Raw genomic sequence first — 14,475 nt, forward strand, 5'->3', positions numbered from 1 at the left:
GAAGCCTTATATTTCTTTTGGAGCAACATATTTTGAACCAAATTTTTCTAAATCAAGTTGCATTTCCTCAAAAACTTTAAATTCATCGTGGGAAGAGATTCAAGAATTATCTCATTTTCTTCATCCTCTTTGTTACTATGAGCCATGAAGCAAAAATTTGCGACTTCCCCTCATCACTTCTTTCATCACTTATCATCCCAAGTTGCCTTCATTGCTTTCTTCCTGGATTTCTTAGATGTTTGAGGAGAGGACAATCCGGTCGAATTTTTACATTCATAACATATTATCTCATCATGTTTTCTCTTTTCACCTTTTTGGTTGGTGAAATGTTTCCTAAATTGTTTCTTCCTTTTGATGAAATTTTTATACTTACGTGTGAAGTAGGCAACATCATCTTCATTAAGGGCTTCCTCATCATCGGATAACTTCCAGTGTGATGGACTTTAGGCTATACTTTTCTTCTTTTTGGATTCCTCTTCTATTCGCTCCGTCCTCTTCCATGCGCTCCTTCATGGTGTCATCTCATGCATCATGAGAGAATTAACAAGTTAATCCAAAGGAAGCTTCGTGAGATCCTTTGGTTCTTGAATTGTCATCACTTTTGCTTCCGAATTTTTAGGTAGAGATCTAAGAATTTTCCTGATATTTTCGGGAGTAGAATATATTTTTCCAAAATTTTTCAAAGTATTTAGAATATTAGTAAATCTACTAAACATATCACCTATAGATTCATTTATATCCATTTTAAATAGTTCAGAATTATGAACTTGATTTGTTTCCTCATAAGTTACTTCAATAGTTTTCCAAATTTCATAATGAACTTGATTTGTTTTCTCGTGAGTTACTTCAATAGTTTTCCAAATTTCATATGGCGAAGAACACATAGATACTCTATCAAATTCATCGTTACTTGATTTTTTTTATAGTACTTAAAAGAACATGAACACATATCATGCTCATCAAATTCATCCTCCATTTTAAGCTCCTCAATATTATTAACCATTTTTATTGGAATATAAGAGTCTTTACTAACATTTAACCTTGATAATCAATCAATTGCAAATAAATTTTCATTCTAGCTTTCCAATACGTAGAATTTGTTCCATCAAAATAAGGAAGTCTAGAAGTTAATTTGTCCTCCACAAAAACCTTCTAGCTTTCCAATACGTAGAATTTGTTCCATCAAAATAAGGAGGTCTAGAAGTTAATTGTCCTTCACAAAAACCATTTTTAACATGTAGATTTGCCATAAGCTATAAAAATAAAGTTTATATAAAAAAAATCAATAAGAGCAACCTGATCTGATACCAATTGTTGAATCGATATGGCAACCCTATAGGGGTGAATAGGGTTAGAAAATATAACACCGTAGTTTTAGAGCGGTTCGGTCAAACTCGACCTACCCCATTCCCCTAGTGCCTCTTGGGAATTTGAATATTTGAATAAATCTTTCTGGACTCTTTCCTCGGATTAGAGCCCAACCGCTACACCGCTCTTTTTACGAGTTAAAGAGTGAACTCAATGCTCTTTTTACGAGTTAAAGAGTGAACTCAATCCTTTCCACGACTCAGGATCAAACCGGTACAATTGTCTGAATTTTGTAGAAACACACCACAACTCTATAAAAGGTAGAAACACACCACAACTCTATAAAAGGTAGAAACACACCACAACTCTATAAAAGAGTAAATTTAACAATAAATAAACAAGAAATAAAATTGGAAGCTTTGTAGAGAGCAACAATGGAGGCTTTTAAAAACTATGAACAGTTGTGTTGTGTTCGGAAAAATATGAAGAAGTGATAGAGATTAAATAGTGAACAAGTTGTAAAAATAGAAATTGATACGAACCACTCAAACTTGAACTGAAACGTGTACCATGAACAATAATATTTATTTATTTTTTAAATTTATCGTAAAAACTATGGACCACATGTTTCATTTATTTAATTATATATATAAAAATGTAATAATATATTAATAAAAATAGTGTGAGTAATGGTTTAAAAATAATGGAAAACTTTTATAAATCTAATTGAAATAACTTTATAATTCAAATATTTTTTTTCAATTTAAAAGTAATTAAAAATTTCACCCTATGTTACTCTTCAAAGTTATAAATGTCTTACTTTGATTGGTTCATGATATCAATTTTTCCGCCACATCATCACGTCGGGTATCTTGTTTTGACTGAAACTTCTTCATTTTAACTTTAATTTGAGTGAGCCAAAAAAGATGTTGAAATCGTTATTCCCAACCTTAGACTGTGGACAAAATACCGAGAATCGTTAACAATTGAAGGTAGGTTTGTTATCCTCAAAACATCAATTAATTAATTTGAGATTAAGGGCCAAAAAGCCAACTGTTGTCACCCTTAGTGAGTTGCTAGAGTCATAGAGGGTACGTTAATAAGGTAGTTTCAGTTGTGCTCGGAAGGACAACACAAATAGGTTAGTTATTGTATCTGCCTGGAAGGGCGATGCTACAGGTCAATTGTTATTTTCGCATGAAAAGACGATGCAACAAGTTGTTATAACCCAACACTACTAGAGAACATCCTCTGATTTGAGCTTATTAGATAGTCAGGTATGGAGTACGTAAAGCGCGTTAGAGCAAAAGGGCTCCTCCATACTTACTAGACATACCCTAGGTCCGACCTTGTGAGTGTACAGGTTGAGGGGTATATTGACTCTGAGGTACGCTTTGCGCAAGTATTATGAGGGATCTAGATATACGGAAAATGTAGATTACAGAGCACCAAAAAAACCCTTCAGTTATGAACCTAAGAGGGTTAGGACACTCCTTAGAGGAGGTATGTATAGGATTTTGGTACGTAGAGACCTGAGAAGGTCAGTAAAAGCATTGAGCCTCAGTTTGGCTAACTTTAGGGGTAGTATGAGCACATAGCTTAAGATTTTGTGTATAGGAATAAGTTGATGAAAGCCTACAAATAGGTTAATGAATAATTTATACCCACCCTTGCTACATTTCATGTTTTCAGATGAGCGGCAGCCTTAAGGGAAATTAATCCCCATATATATTTTTCGCCCCAACTTTGTGGCTTCGTCGGACCTTAGGCGAGGTTTGTCTTCGCCAATCAAACATCACTTGTGTGGAATCCAAGCTTGTTCAACCACACACGCCACCTGCGCGTGCATATTCAATCGTCTGCGACACATTCGACTTGCCTCTACACTAGGCCAAGTCATTCGGTTCGACCTTGCCTCTATTCGGGTGAAGGTCTCTATGTAACATCGCATCTCATCTTGACATCTCGATCTCCATCGACAGGGTCCATATGTCTTGACGTCATCTCGAGTCTCAGGATGTCATCGGCCATCATAATTCGCTCGGTCATGCCATCGAGAATGGGCCCGCATATCTTTCATCTCATTGGGACTTCTCGAACATCCTCCCATCTGGGTTCTATCGAGGCATTGGCTCTCCCGTGCCCATGCCGAGTCATTTACGGATAGCTGGTGTATGTAGCAACCTCCAACACGCGGGCTAGGGCGCAATACCGGCACACTCGTGCCGTCCTGTACTGTCCTTCAAAAACCCATTTCAAAAGAAGTCACCCGAAATAGTGGTCTCGGCATGCTCGCCCACACTGTGACACACGTATGTGCCACAGGGTAGCTCACTTAGGCCACAGGGCCCAAAGGGTGGTGGAGAGATAACACCATGGTACTCCTTATACATTTTGAGCCATTTTCAATCTTCCAGGCGTAGACATGATTTTGGTGAATGGTCATACGGTGTCGTGCATTGTCCGTTCGGTGTCCGATTGACACCAAACTTGGCGAGCATTCATATTTCATATGGATAGACTTAACTCCCGAACCACATGCCAAAATTCCTTCAGATACCCCGACTTTTTAGGTTAAGGCCCGGGGCCCTACTCGATCCTTCAACAAGCTTATCTTTGCCCTTCATGTCTATTCTGGTGTCTCTGTCTTGCTTATGTCTCAACTTGTTTTCAATGCCCACTTCGCATGTTGGTGTGTTGGATGATGCGATTGAGGAGGACGATGCATCATGACACTCTTCTATATTGGCCTGCATGTGGCTGGATGGGCGTCTCTTGAGGGACACTGCTTTGCTTGTCATGACGTGAGGGTCACAACCTACTCTCTTCATAGTATGGTTGTGACATTATCCCCCACTTAACTTAGTCATCGTCCTCGATGACTTACTCAAAAATGAAAAGGTCGTCTTATTCAAAACCCCTTCTCTCCCACTTTTCTCTCTCACTTCACACCTTGGAACGCACCGTTCTTATAGAGAGAGAGGCGCTTTCACATCTTCTTAACCCGAAATGGCAAATGGCTGGAGAGAGGAAAGGTTCCTTTTTTTAGGGTACCCCCGGGAACAGATCCAGTGGAGACAGGGTGGGGCCTGTAGCTCAGAGGATTAGAGCACGTGGCTACGGGACTTTTTCCTCTGTGGGTAGGAAAATCATGATCGGGATAGCGGACCCAAAGCTATGGAACTTGGGTGTGGGTCTTTTGTCGAAATGGAATGGCCTTATCTTTTTATTTTTTCTTTTTCGTTAATGGGTTAAGGGCGGGGGTTCCGTTATAAATTAAATATAGTATACCCAACCCGAATCAGCATATTTTTTTGTTTGTATGAATGTAAGTATAACTTGTTTTGATTTAATATACTAATTTACTTGAATTTTAAAAGAGAAAAAAAATTATCATTTTTTATATAAATATTTCATCGTAACGGTCCATGCTTTGATAGCATCGAAAATTGAGGCATGACAAGTATGTTAAGGGTTGTAAAAGGCATAAATTTTTGTACCTCGAGGCCTTCACTTGCTGGAAGGTCGGACATCTTCTCACACAATCTACTATATCTTTGTTTATTTTTTGCCACAATAACACTGGTTTAGATCTTGGTACATATTTGGGTGCATCAAATATGAAGATTTGTGTGCCTCTATCCTAATGTCTCTCTTGATCATATCATTGTTTGGGACGCACAACCGTTCACACCATAATAGATCCTAATCGACGATAGAGAAAACTTGTAATGATTCGACTTTTTCGCACAGGTACTAGTCGGAGACATCACTTAAAACTAAAAGTTTAGAGTTTAACATACATGTAAAAATGATAAAAGATATTTTAGAAAACCATGATCGGATTACCCCTTTCTAAAGAAACTTTAAAGACATGAAATTTAACCAAATAGTTCAACCTAGGTTTAAAACAAAATTACATCAATCCAAAATTTCCTAGTTCCCATAAACTAGTAGTGTTCTAAAAAAAATTCAAACAATTAAAATTAACTCAATGTTGAAGCGTTTTAAATAGATAAGAAAAATATAAAAACATAAAAACTCTAAGTTGACCCATGACTGATGTCTCCATTCTACTCGTTCCTCCCGTTTTACGATTTTACCCTTATCTCAAAATTATTTTTTAAAACATGGTGAGTATTAAAAATATTCAGTAAGGTACTCCCCTTAAATATAAAAACCATAATTAGTTCATCAATCAAAATTGAGGGATCTGGTGGTTGATTACTTAAAACACACAACTTGTAATCTACTCACTTAAAATTGTTTTTCAGCAATCACTCCTTAGTGATTATTCATGGCTGGCTACCCAATACACAAAATGGGTAACCCTTACCACAAATATAACTATTAACAATCACCTCATGTGACCATTAGTGGCTGGTTACCCTCGTTGCATTAAAAAATAAAAACAGGCACATATGCCGTCCTAAAACATATATTTGTCATGACCAATAAGCAATACTATACCATATCATACACATCCAACCGCTATGTTAGAAAAATGACAAAACTGTTAAGTTTCAATAGGAAGGTCAGACTTCGCTATAACAAAATTTGACATGCAGGTCTTATTCCCCCTTCGCTATAACAAATTGTGCCTTGCGCTTGAGTATCCACATCTTCCATTCTCACACCTGTAGTGCCATTTTTCTTTCTTCGTTTGTGGGTCCCTCATCTTTTTTTCCCACTGACCTAATCTAGAAGATCGATCGATTTTCTATTTTCTTTTGTTTAAATACTCAACTGTTCCATGTCCACTCTTTGTGCACACGAGGCAAGCCTTAACCTTATTGTATTGAGTCATTTTTTAAACGATTCTTGGAATCTTTCTTGTGTGTATCGAGTCTCCCAATCGTGCCCCCCTCGCTCAAGAATTACTTGATGAATTTCATTGGTCCATGATGCCATTGACAGTAACAAACATTCCAGAGTCAAACATTTATCATTATCATAACAGGTATTAGGGTTACCATATGCTCAGGATCTTTGACCTGTGGCACTCACTACCGTAACCACCTACTATTTTAGGGTTTGAATCACCAATATCAATTACTAACACTAGTTGAAAAGAATCCATATAAATTTTTATTTTTAGAATCAAGGCAACTAGATAAAAATTAAAAAAAAAAAAAACATTCAAATCATCGAAAATGCATTAAAGATAAATTATTCAAATACAACTTAAGTTTATGGGAGTCAAATCCAAAACGAGTTTTAAAATAGGCCTAATATACAAAACATCAACAATATACATGAGCAACCTAAAAGGACATAAATCTAGTCCTCTGAACCTTTTTTTTACATTCTCACCCTTAACAACTACTTCACAAATCAATCATTTGAAACACAAAAAGTAACATGAATGAGTATAAAGTAAGTAACCTATTAGTAGGTTATGATGGATTCTTCCATGGCTAAATACCATGTATTTAGATAACAAATTTTTTGGGCTATCTAACCGATAATCAATCTTTGAAACCTTATTAATCTATTAACCCTTAGATCGTAGCTATTTATGGTACTTGTTACATCTAGACACTCATCAACTCTTGGTGTCTAGTGCTCGACATTCTTAGAACATGTTTTCACTCATATGGAGTTCTTACAAGATCTTAGAGTTGTGTAGGTTAACTTTACTTATTTTTCCTTACCCACGTCTCTCACCCAAGTGTCAAGTGCCTGAAAGGTGCGATCTCTAACTGTTTTCAACTATTAAACTACTAGGACATTATAAAAAAAAATATCACTCGATACTAGTCAACTAAAAGGGTACAACTCTCGTGCCTATTGAGCTACCACCTTCATGTGGTCTCATATCCCTGTGAAAAAGTTCCCAATCAACGAATAGTTGGAGATCGTACCCACATGAAGTTTATATGTGGAACATTGCGTTAAGCGTGTGACCCTGTCTACTAAACTCTTGAATGACTACTACAAACAATTGCAAACCTCTATATAAGTTCACTAATAGAAGCTATTAGTTCGACTACTAATCCCCACATCATTATAGAACTCGAGGGGAGTTATCTAAGGAACTAATATCACCACACAGACCCTCACACCCATAATCATCCCTATATGATAACCAAGGAGTTGGGTTAGGTCCAAAAATTTTATACCGAAAGCTTATTTTATTTATTTTTCTATAACATCAAAATATATATTATACTAATTGAAGCTTTTCATCTTTTAGGCATATAAACTTTACATATTTTTTTGCATTGCATAACTTTTAGAATGTTAAAGAATGAGAACCTTTTAGTGTGTTAAAGTGACGTGATAACCAACTACACCGTAGCACTAAATGATTTACAAATTTTGTTCTATATTATGATATAATGTCATAAAACCGATAGCAGGAGTAAAATGAAAGATAAAATTAGAATTCTAATCTTTTTTTTTTTTTTTTAATTCTAGAATTAATTGAATAGCAGGCTTTCATTATTATTTTCAGCCATAGGTCAAACAATTTAATCTTAATATGGGCCACTAAAAAGTTACTACTAACTGGTGACACTATACAACTGTTTCGACAGAAGCAAATTTTTAGGAGTTCTCTGTTAAAAAAAGGCTCTGTTAAAAAGAAAAAGGATGATCAAGAGTTAATAGTATATACTGTCGACTGCTGAAATAGAGTTTTATAGAGTAATTTTTAGGAGTTCTTTATAGGAGTTCTTTATTGAAAAGAAGATGAGGAGTGAAGAGGACAAGAGTTTGTGGCAGTTTCTTCTTTGTTTGTCAAGGGGCGTGGATGATAGAGAGTATTGAAAAAACTTGGTTCGTTATTGAAAAGAGGGTAAGGAGTTCTTTATTCGTTATTGAAAAGAGGGTAAGGAGTTCTTTATTGAAAAGAGGGTAAGGAGTTGTGGCAGTTTCTTCTTTGCTTGTCAGGGTGTGGATGATGAGAGTATTGAAAAAAATTAGGTAATTTTCAAGAATTGTTTGTCCAATTGAATAAACATTTAATATGTTGACAACCACAATAAGAGTCGAACCCACAACCTTATGATTCAAAGTCAAACGTACTAATCCAATGATAATACACTTCATTATGTAGTTATTTTTGAAACTTTATGTATATACTTTAATATAAATATATATTTTTATACTTTTACGTTTGAATGCCTACTTATCATACCGTGATGAAAAGTATGAGGACCTGATGCATAATTGTGTGTTCACGTGCATCGAGATACTACCTAGACTAGTGGGCCTAAGGGGCGTGCGAGCTCACCTGGTGGCCATCATGTTCGCCATAATGTTATGACAACTGCTATTTCCTCTAGGTGTCCAACAACAGCTTTTCAGCGAGTGCTAGCTAGACTAGTGGGCCTAAGGGGCGTGCGAGCTCACCTGGTTGGACCACGTTCGTACGTGTGGGCCATGTGTAGAGAAATATTATACATCTAATTTAGCTTGGACTAAAAAGCCGCCTAAGAGAATGAAATGATGTTTTAAATGATAGGTCCCATCATCTTGTATATAACTGCATTTCATAACCCCAATAGTAGGGTCACTTGCTAAGTATTTCTTAAAATACTCAACCTATGTGCTATTCTTACATTTCAGGTAAAGGTAATAGTGGTGACCACCCAGCAGACCAACAGTACGCTATCCATGCGAGAAGCGAGGTATATGCGGGATTTTGAGCAGTAAATTCTTGTACCTTTAATGGTGCCTCTAGAGACCCAATAGAGGTACAATTGTGGCTATCGTCGATTGAGACAATCCTCCTATTAATGAAATGTTCGGATGATCAAAAGGTGACATGTGCATCGTTTATGCTGAAAAATGATGCAGAGTTATAATCGAGAGATAATCAGAAGAACTCAGCAAAGATGGAAGTGTGATGCAATAAATATATTGTTTGCTTTTATGTTTAATATAGTTAATATATTAAATATTAAGATGAACACTTCCAATTAAATATTTTTTTTTGTATATTTATATTTAATATATCTAATATATTAAATAAACATTTTAAATTAAATATATTTTTTTTACTTGTATTTAATATATTAAATATTTATTTGAACACTTCCAATTGTAACTATTTTTTTCCTTATATTTAATATATCTAATATATTAAATTTTAATTAAATTGAACTTTTTAGTGTGATATGAGCTAGAGACCTTATGGACATATAAATTATAAGATCCAATGACACAAATTAATTAATTAAACTCTTTAATTAATTAATGTTCAATTCGTTAACTATAGGTCTGTAAGGACCAGGCTGACGCGATGACTCTAAAAGGTGGTAAATTTTCGCCAAATAAAACAATTGAAATTTAAAACGTAATTTACATTATACCAAAATAGTGTGCGCACATTAGTAATTTAAAATACGACATAATGGTTAAAACACGAAATAATAGTTAAAATACAAAACAAGGAACGGACACAAAACCCTTTAAGACAGAAGGGTTGAGGACGACGGGTGAAGTTAGTCTATGACACCTGCTCCAGAGTTCGCTTCCGACCTCGACCAGCTCTTTATCACCTGGAAAAAAAATGGAGAATAAGGAATGAGTATAAGACTCGGTAAGTAGCCTACTTATAGGCTCTTGATCGTGTCCTTGATATGCTAGGGTACCACATTCTTTGTTCTTGTCTTGTTCTTGTTCTCGTTCTTGTTGTAAGTACTTAGGCCCTCTAATTCTTGTTCTTGACTTGGGGTTCTTATTTGGTCCTTGAATTCTAAAACCTTGGTTTTCCTTTAAGGTCTTAGTACTATGGTTTTTGGTTCTTGGTCCTTTGTTCCTGGTTCTTGTCCTTAGAACTAGGATCTTGATCCATGTTCTAGTGCTAGATCTTTCTCTTGTTCTTGGTATTTTCTAAGTTCTTGTTCTTAGAACTAGAACCTTGATCCATGTTCTAGTCCTTGATCTTTCTCTTGTTCTTGGTACTTCCTAGGTTCTTGTTCTGTTCTTGGTTCGTTCTCCAAGACACTCCCCCTAGGATTTATGGCACTAGACATGCACCTGACAATCCTGTGTCCAAGGCTTCATGCATTCTAAGCGACGTAGTCTTACCGCATCTTAGGGCTTGCCCTTCGATACGGTCTGCTTAACCTATGCCCAAGGCTTCATGTGTTCCAAGCGGCATTGTCTGAAAACCTACATCCAATGCTTTTTACGTTTCAAGCAATGTAGTCTTAATACTGTATCAAGAGCTTGCCCTATAAATACAGTCTACTTACCTACGCTTAAAGCTTCATGCGTTCCAAGCAGCATAGTCTAAGTTATGAGCATGCTGTACCGTAGGAGGTCTTAGGAGGTTCTTGATTCGTGGCTAAGGTAACTTACTCTCTTCTTATTCCTCCGTGACCTTAGACTACTCCCCTTGATAGACCATAAAGGTCACTTGCTCGGTGCATACTTGAACATGGCATCCTGCAAGTCTGCAAGGCATCTCTTCTAGGTGAGGGAAACTTGAGGCATGACATCCTGCAAAGGAAACATGGTGCAGGGCATCCCACCTAGAAGAGGAATTCTTGAGCACCGCTTGGTGGGAGGTCATAGTTCACTTTGGACATGACTAGAGTATTACCTAGCATTCTTGAGTTTCTTGTGTTTGGGGACCTTGGTCCCTCTTCCTTGGGTGGTACCTAGCATTCTTCTTACTTGGGTAGTTGTAAAACTTGTGTGTTGTTGTTCTTAGTTCTTAATCTTGTAAGTTTCTAAGGTCCTTAATTCCTTGAGGCATAGGTTGTAACTTGTATATGTAACCATATGAACCCATTTTAGCGTAAGTTGTTCTAGAAGGTCAGATTCCTAAGGAGTTCTTTAGAGGGTTCTAGAAGAGTCTAGAGTCTTGTGGTGTTTTCTTTAGGTGTTTTTTTGGGTCCTAACTTGGTTAAGTTCCAACCTTGTTCCAATCAACTTGAGACCTCAAACATATCTTCATATCTTTCATAATAGATCTTATAAGTAGCAAATCATTTGGAGCACATATAGACCTTGAAATCTCATAAGTAGTCCTAGGGGCATTTTGGTCATTTTACACCTAGTTCTTGATTTTGCTACTTAACGTGTTCCAATGGCTTTCAAACTTCACCAAATCATCAAACATTCTAAAATAAGATCCACTTCTGGGTTTCATAGCATATAAAGGTCAACTAGGTCATGAGCCGTAGGTAGATATCCCTAGGGGCATTATGGTCATTTTGAACCATTTCTTGGTTTACCTACTTATCCTTATCCAATAACTACCAAACTTCATATATAACCTCAAAATACTATAATATTCTCAGCATTAAAATTTCATAGGCAGCGGAGTTCATCTAGTTGGTTATTCTAACATTACCTAAATCTTGAGCAATTTGTTCGATTAAAGGCCTTAACTCAGGTTCCTAGGGTTTTTCTTTCATGTATCCTTAGTTCATACTTGGTTTAGGGTTCATATGGAAATCCAAGCGATTCCTACAAGTATTTCTTAACAAAAAGTACAAGGTGGCTACTTACTTCGTTGTTGACCTTCGAGATCTCCGTTCTTGAGCTTCCAGTACCCGAATTACTTCAACTTTCCTTTCACAGACTCTTATTGTGTCTATTTTCTAGAACCATAGAGTTTTTCATTAGAACCGGTCTGGAAGGAGGATAAAATTGAGAAAAACTAAGGGAAGGTCGAGTTTTGAGTTGACATGGCCGGTTCAATTGAACCGCCCACGTCATCGTCTTCTTCCTCAAGATGGGAAGAAGACGCGGTTGGCATATAGCGTCGCCGTCTGAAACTTGCCCTCCACAACTCCGATCTCGCTGTTTCTCCCCTCGACTTCCTCATGAAACTTAAAGATGGTGTTACAAGGAAGAGCTAGGGATTGATTTCATACCTTTTTGTGGATCATAACCTAAGATATTTGCTTCCAAAGTTTGTCCAAGATATGATTACTCGCCGGAGTAAAAATAGAGGATTTCTTATTGGATAGCCGATTCTAGGGGTTTTTGAGGCTCGATTTCTTCACGAAACCTCTTCCTTATTGTTCCGTCAAGCTAAAAGAATTGGTTTGGAGGAACGACTTTGAGTGTGGGACCTTAATTTTAGAAATCACTCTCAGTCTGTAAGTTACCCGACACCTCCGTTTTCGATCTCTTAGGTATCTTGTTCTACGACGTTTCAGCTCTTGATTCCCTCATCAAAGTTACTCATCATCTTTCTCTGGAGCTAAAGAAATCCTTAATTGGAAGAAAAACAGGCCATAGATAAGAATTCGACACTTACCCCCAATTTAGACCCGAAACAAATTTTCTTCAATTGAGAACGTTCCTGAGGTTATTTCTCTTTATGGTCTTCTATGGAAAGATTTTGGAGGTGCAGAAACTTATTGGGATCGTCCTTGATCGACGAATTCTTGTGTATCCACAAATTGGAATTTTGATTTTTCTTTCAAGCTCTTTAATGGCGGATTGGATTGGGGGTGTTAGACGAATACGACTCTCTACAATGATATGATATTGTCCACTTTGAGCATAAGCTCTCATGGCTTGCTCGAGTCAAGGTAGCTGCCACTGCTTTAGCCAATAGGCATGCTAATTGTTTCCTCCCAGTTGAAGATTTCAATATAGAACTTGAGGATCAAAGTGGACAATATCATACCATTGTGGAGAGTCGTGTTCGTCTAACATGGTATCAAAGCCATGCCCTAAACTTAGTCGATGTGTGACTTTCATCATCCAACAGGGGGAATGGTTTCTAGGCACTTTCGACACTTGTTTCCTTCATAGAACTTGTGGGTAGTCTTGTTTAGAAGCTCTAGGAACAAGTTTGAAAGAAAATGGTGGAGAATTGTTCTCGAATTTAGAAGAAACCCGAGAGTAGGAGACCCAAAATCTAAACACTTATTGCCAACGACTGGGAGCTCGACCTTGCTCGATTCTTATTCCAAAAAGATTGCCCCAACTTCAGAATTTATAGGGGAAACTTAAACCTGTTAGGTTATGGAGCCGGCTGATTATTTATAGCTTGGTCAACGGTTATATCTGGTAAAGCTATATTTGGTAAAGTTATATCCGGTAAAGCTATATATGGTAAATAGCTATATATATAGTAGATGGTTAAATCTGGTAAAGCTATATATAGTAAACTGAACTATATATATATCCCATCCAGTAGAGCTTTGAAAATGTACTTTTCTATTCTCTGTAATTCTCTCTTACTGTACATACGTGAAGACATCAATAGAAAAATCTTTTAGCCAGAGTTCTCCTTGCACTTTTCTCTATCCTGTTCTTTGTGTTCATCTAGATCGAGCGTGTGCGTTGTTGTGCGATCCTAACAACTTGTATTAGAGCTAGGCAAAATTCACCATGATCTGTGAAGATGGAAAGTTTAAAGATTGGAATTGAGAAGTTCGATGGATCCGATTTCGGTTTCTGGAAGATGCTTATTGAAGATTATCTGTACCAGAAAGAACTTCAAGAACCTCTGTTGGGGGTGAAGCCGGATACCATGACCACGGAACAGTGGAAGCTTAAGGATCGACAAGCCTTAGGGATGATCCGGTTGACGCTATCCAGAAACGTGGCGTTTAACATCATCAAGGAGAAGACAATGTCAGATCTGATGAAGGCGCTGTCGAATATGTACGAAAAATCGTCGGCTATGAACAAGGTGTATTTGATGCGTAGATTGTTCAATCTACAGATGTCTAAAGGTGGATCTATTGCTGATCATATAAATGAATTCAATATGATCATAAGTCAACTGAGTTCGGTGGAAATTAATTTCGAAGATGAAATTAAAGCGTTGATTTTGATGTCATCCTTACCTGAGTCATGGGATACTGTTGTTGCCGCAATCAGCAGTTCTTGAGGATCTGATAAACTGAAGTTTGGTGAAATTCGAGATGTAGTTCTCAACGAAAGTATTCGCAAACGGGAAACTGAAGATTCATCAGGCAATGCTCTTAGTGTTAATCGAAGGGGAAGAAGTAAATCAAAAAGCTCAAACAAAAATGGGCGATCAAAATCAAAGAACCGGGAAAAATCTCTAAACAAACCAAACGTAACGTGTTGGAGCTGTGGGGGAAAAGGACACTTTCAGACAGGTTGTACAAGACCAAAGAGGAAGCAGAATCACAAATCTAGAGAGGATGATGATTCTATAACTTCAGCAGAAGACAATGGGGATGCTCTAATCCTCTGCGTGGACAGTTCGATTGA

Source organism: Cucurbita moschata, unplaced genomic scaffold (assembly GCF_002738365.1).
Source record: "Cucurbita moschata cultivar Rifu unplaced genomic scaffold, Cmos_1.0 Cmo_Scf00091, whole genome shotgun sequence".
NCBI lineage: Eukaryota > Viridiplantae > Streptophyta > Magnoliopsida > Cucurbitales > Cucurbitaceae > Cucurbita > Cucurbita moschata.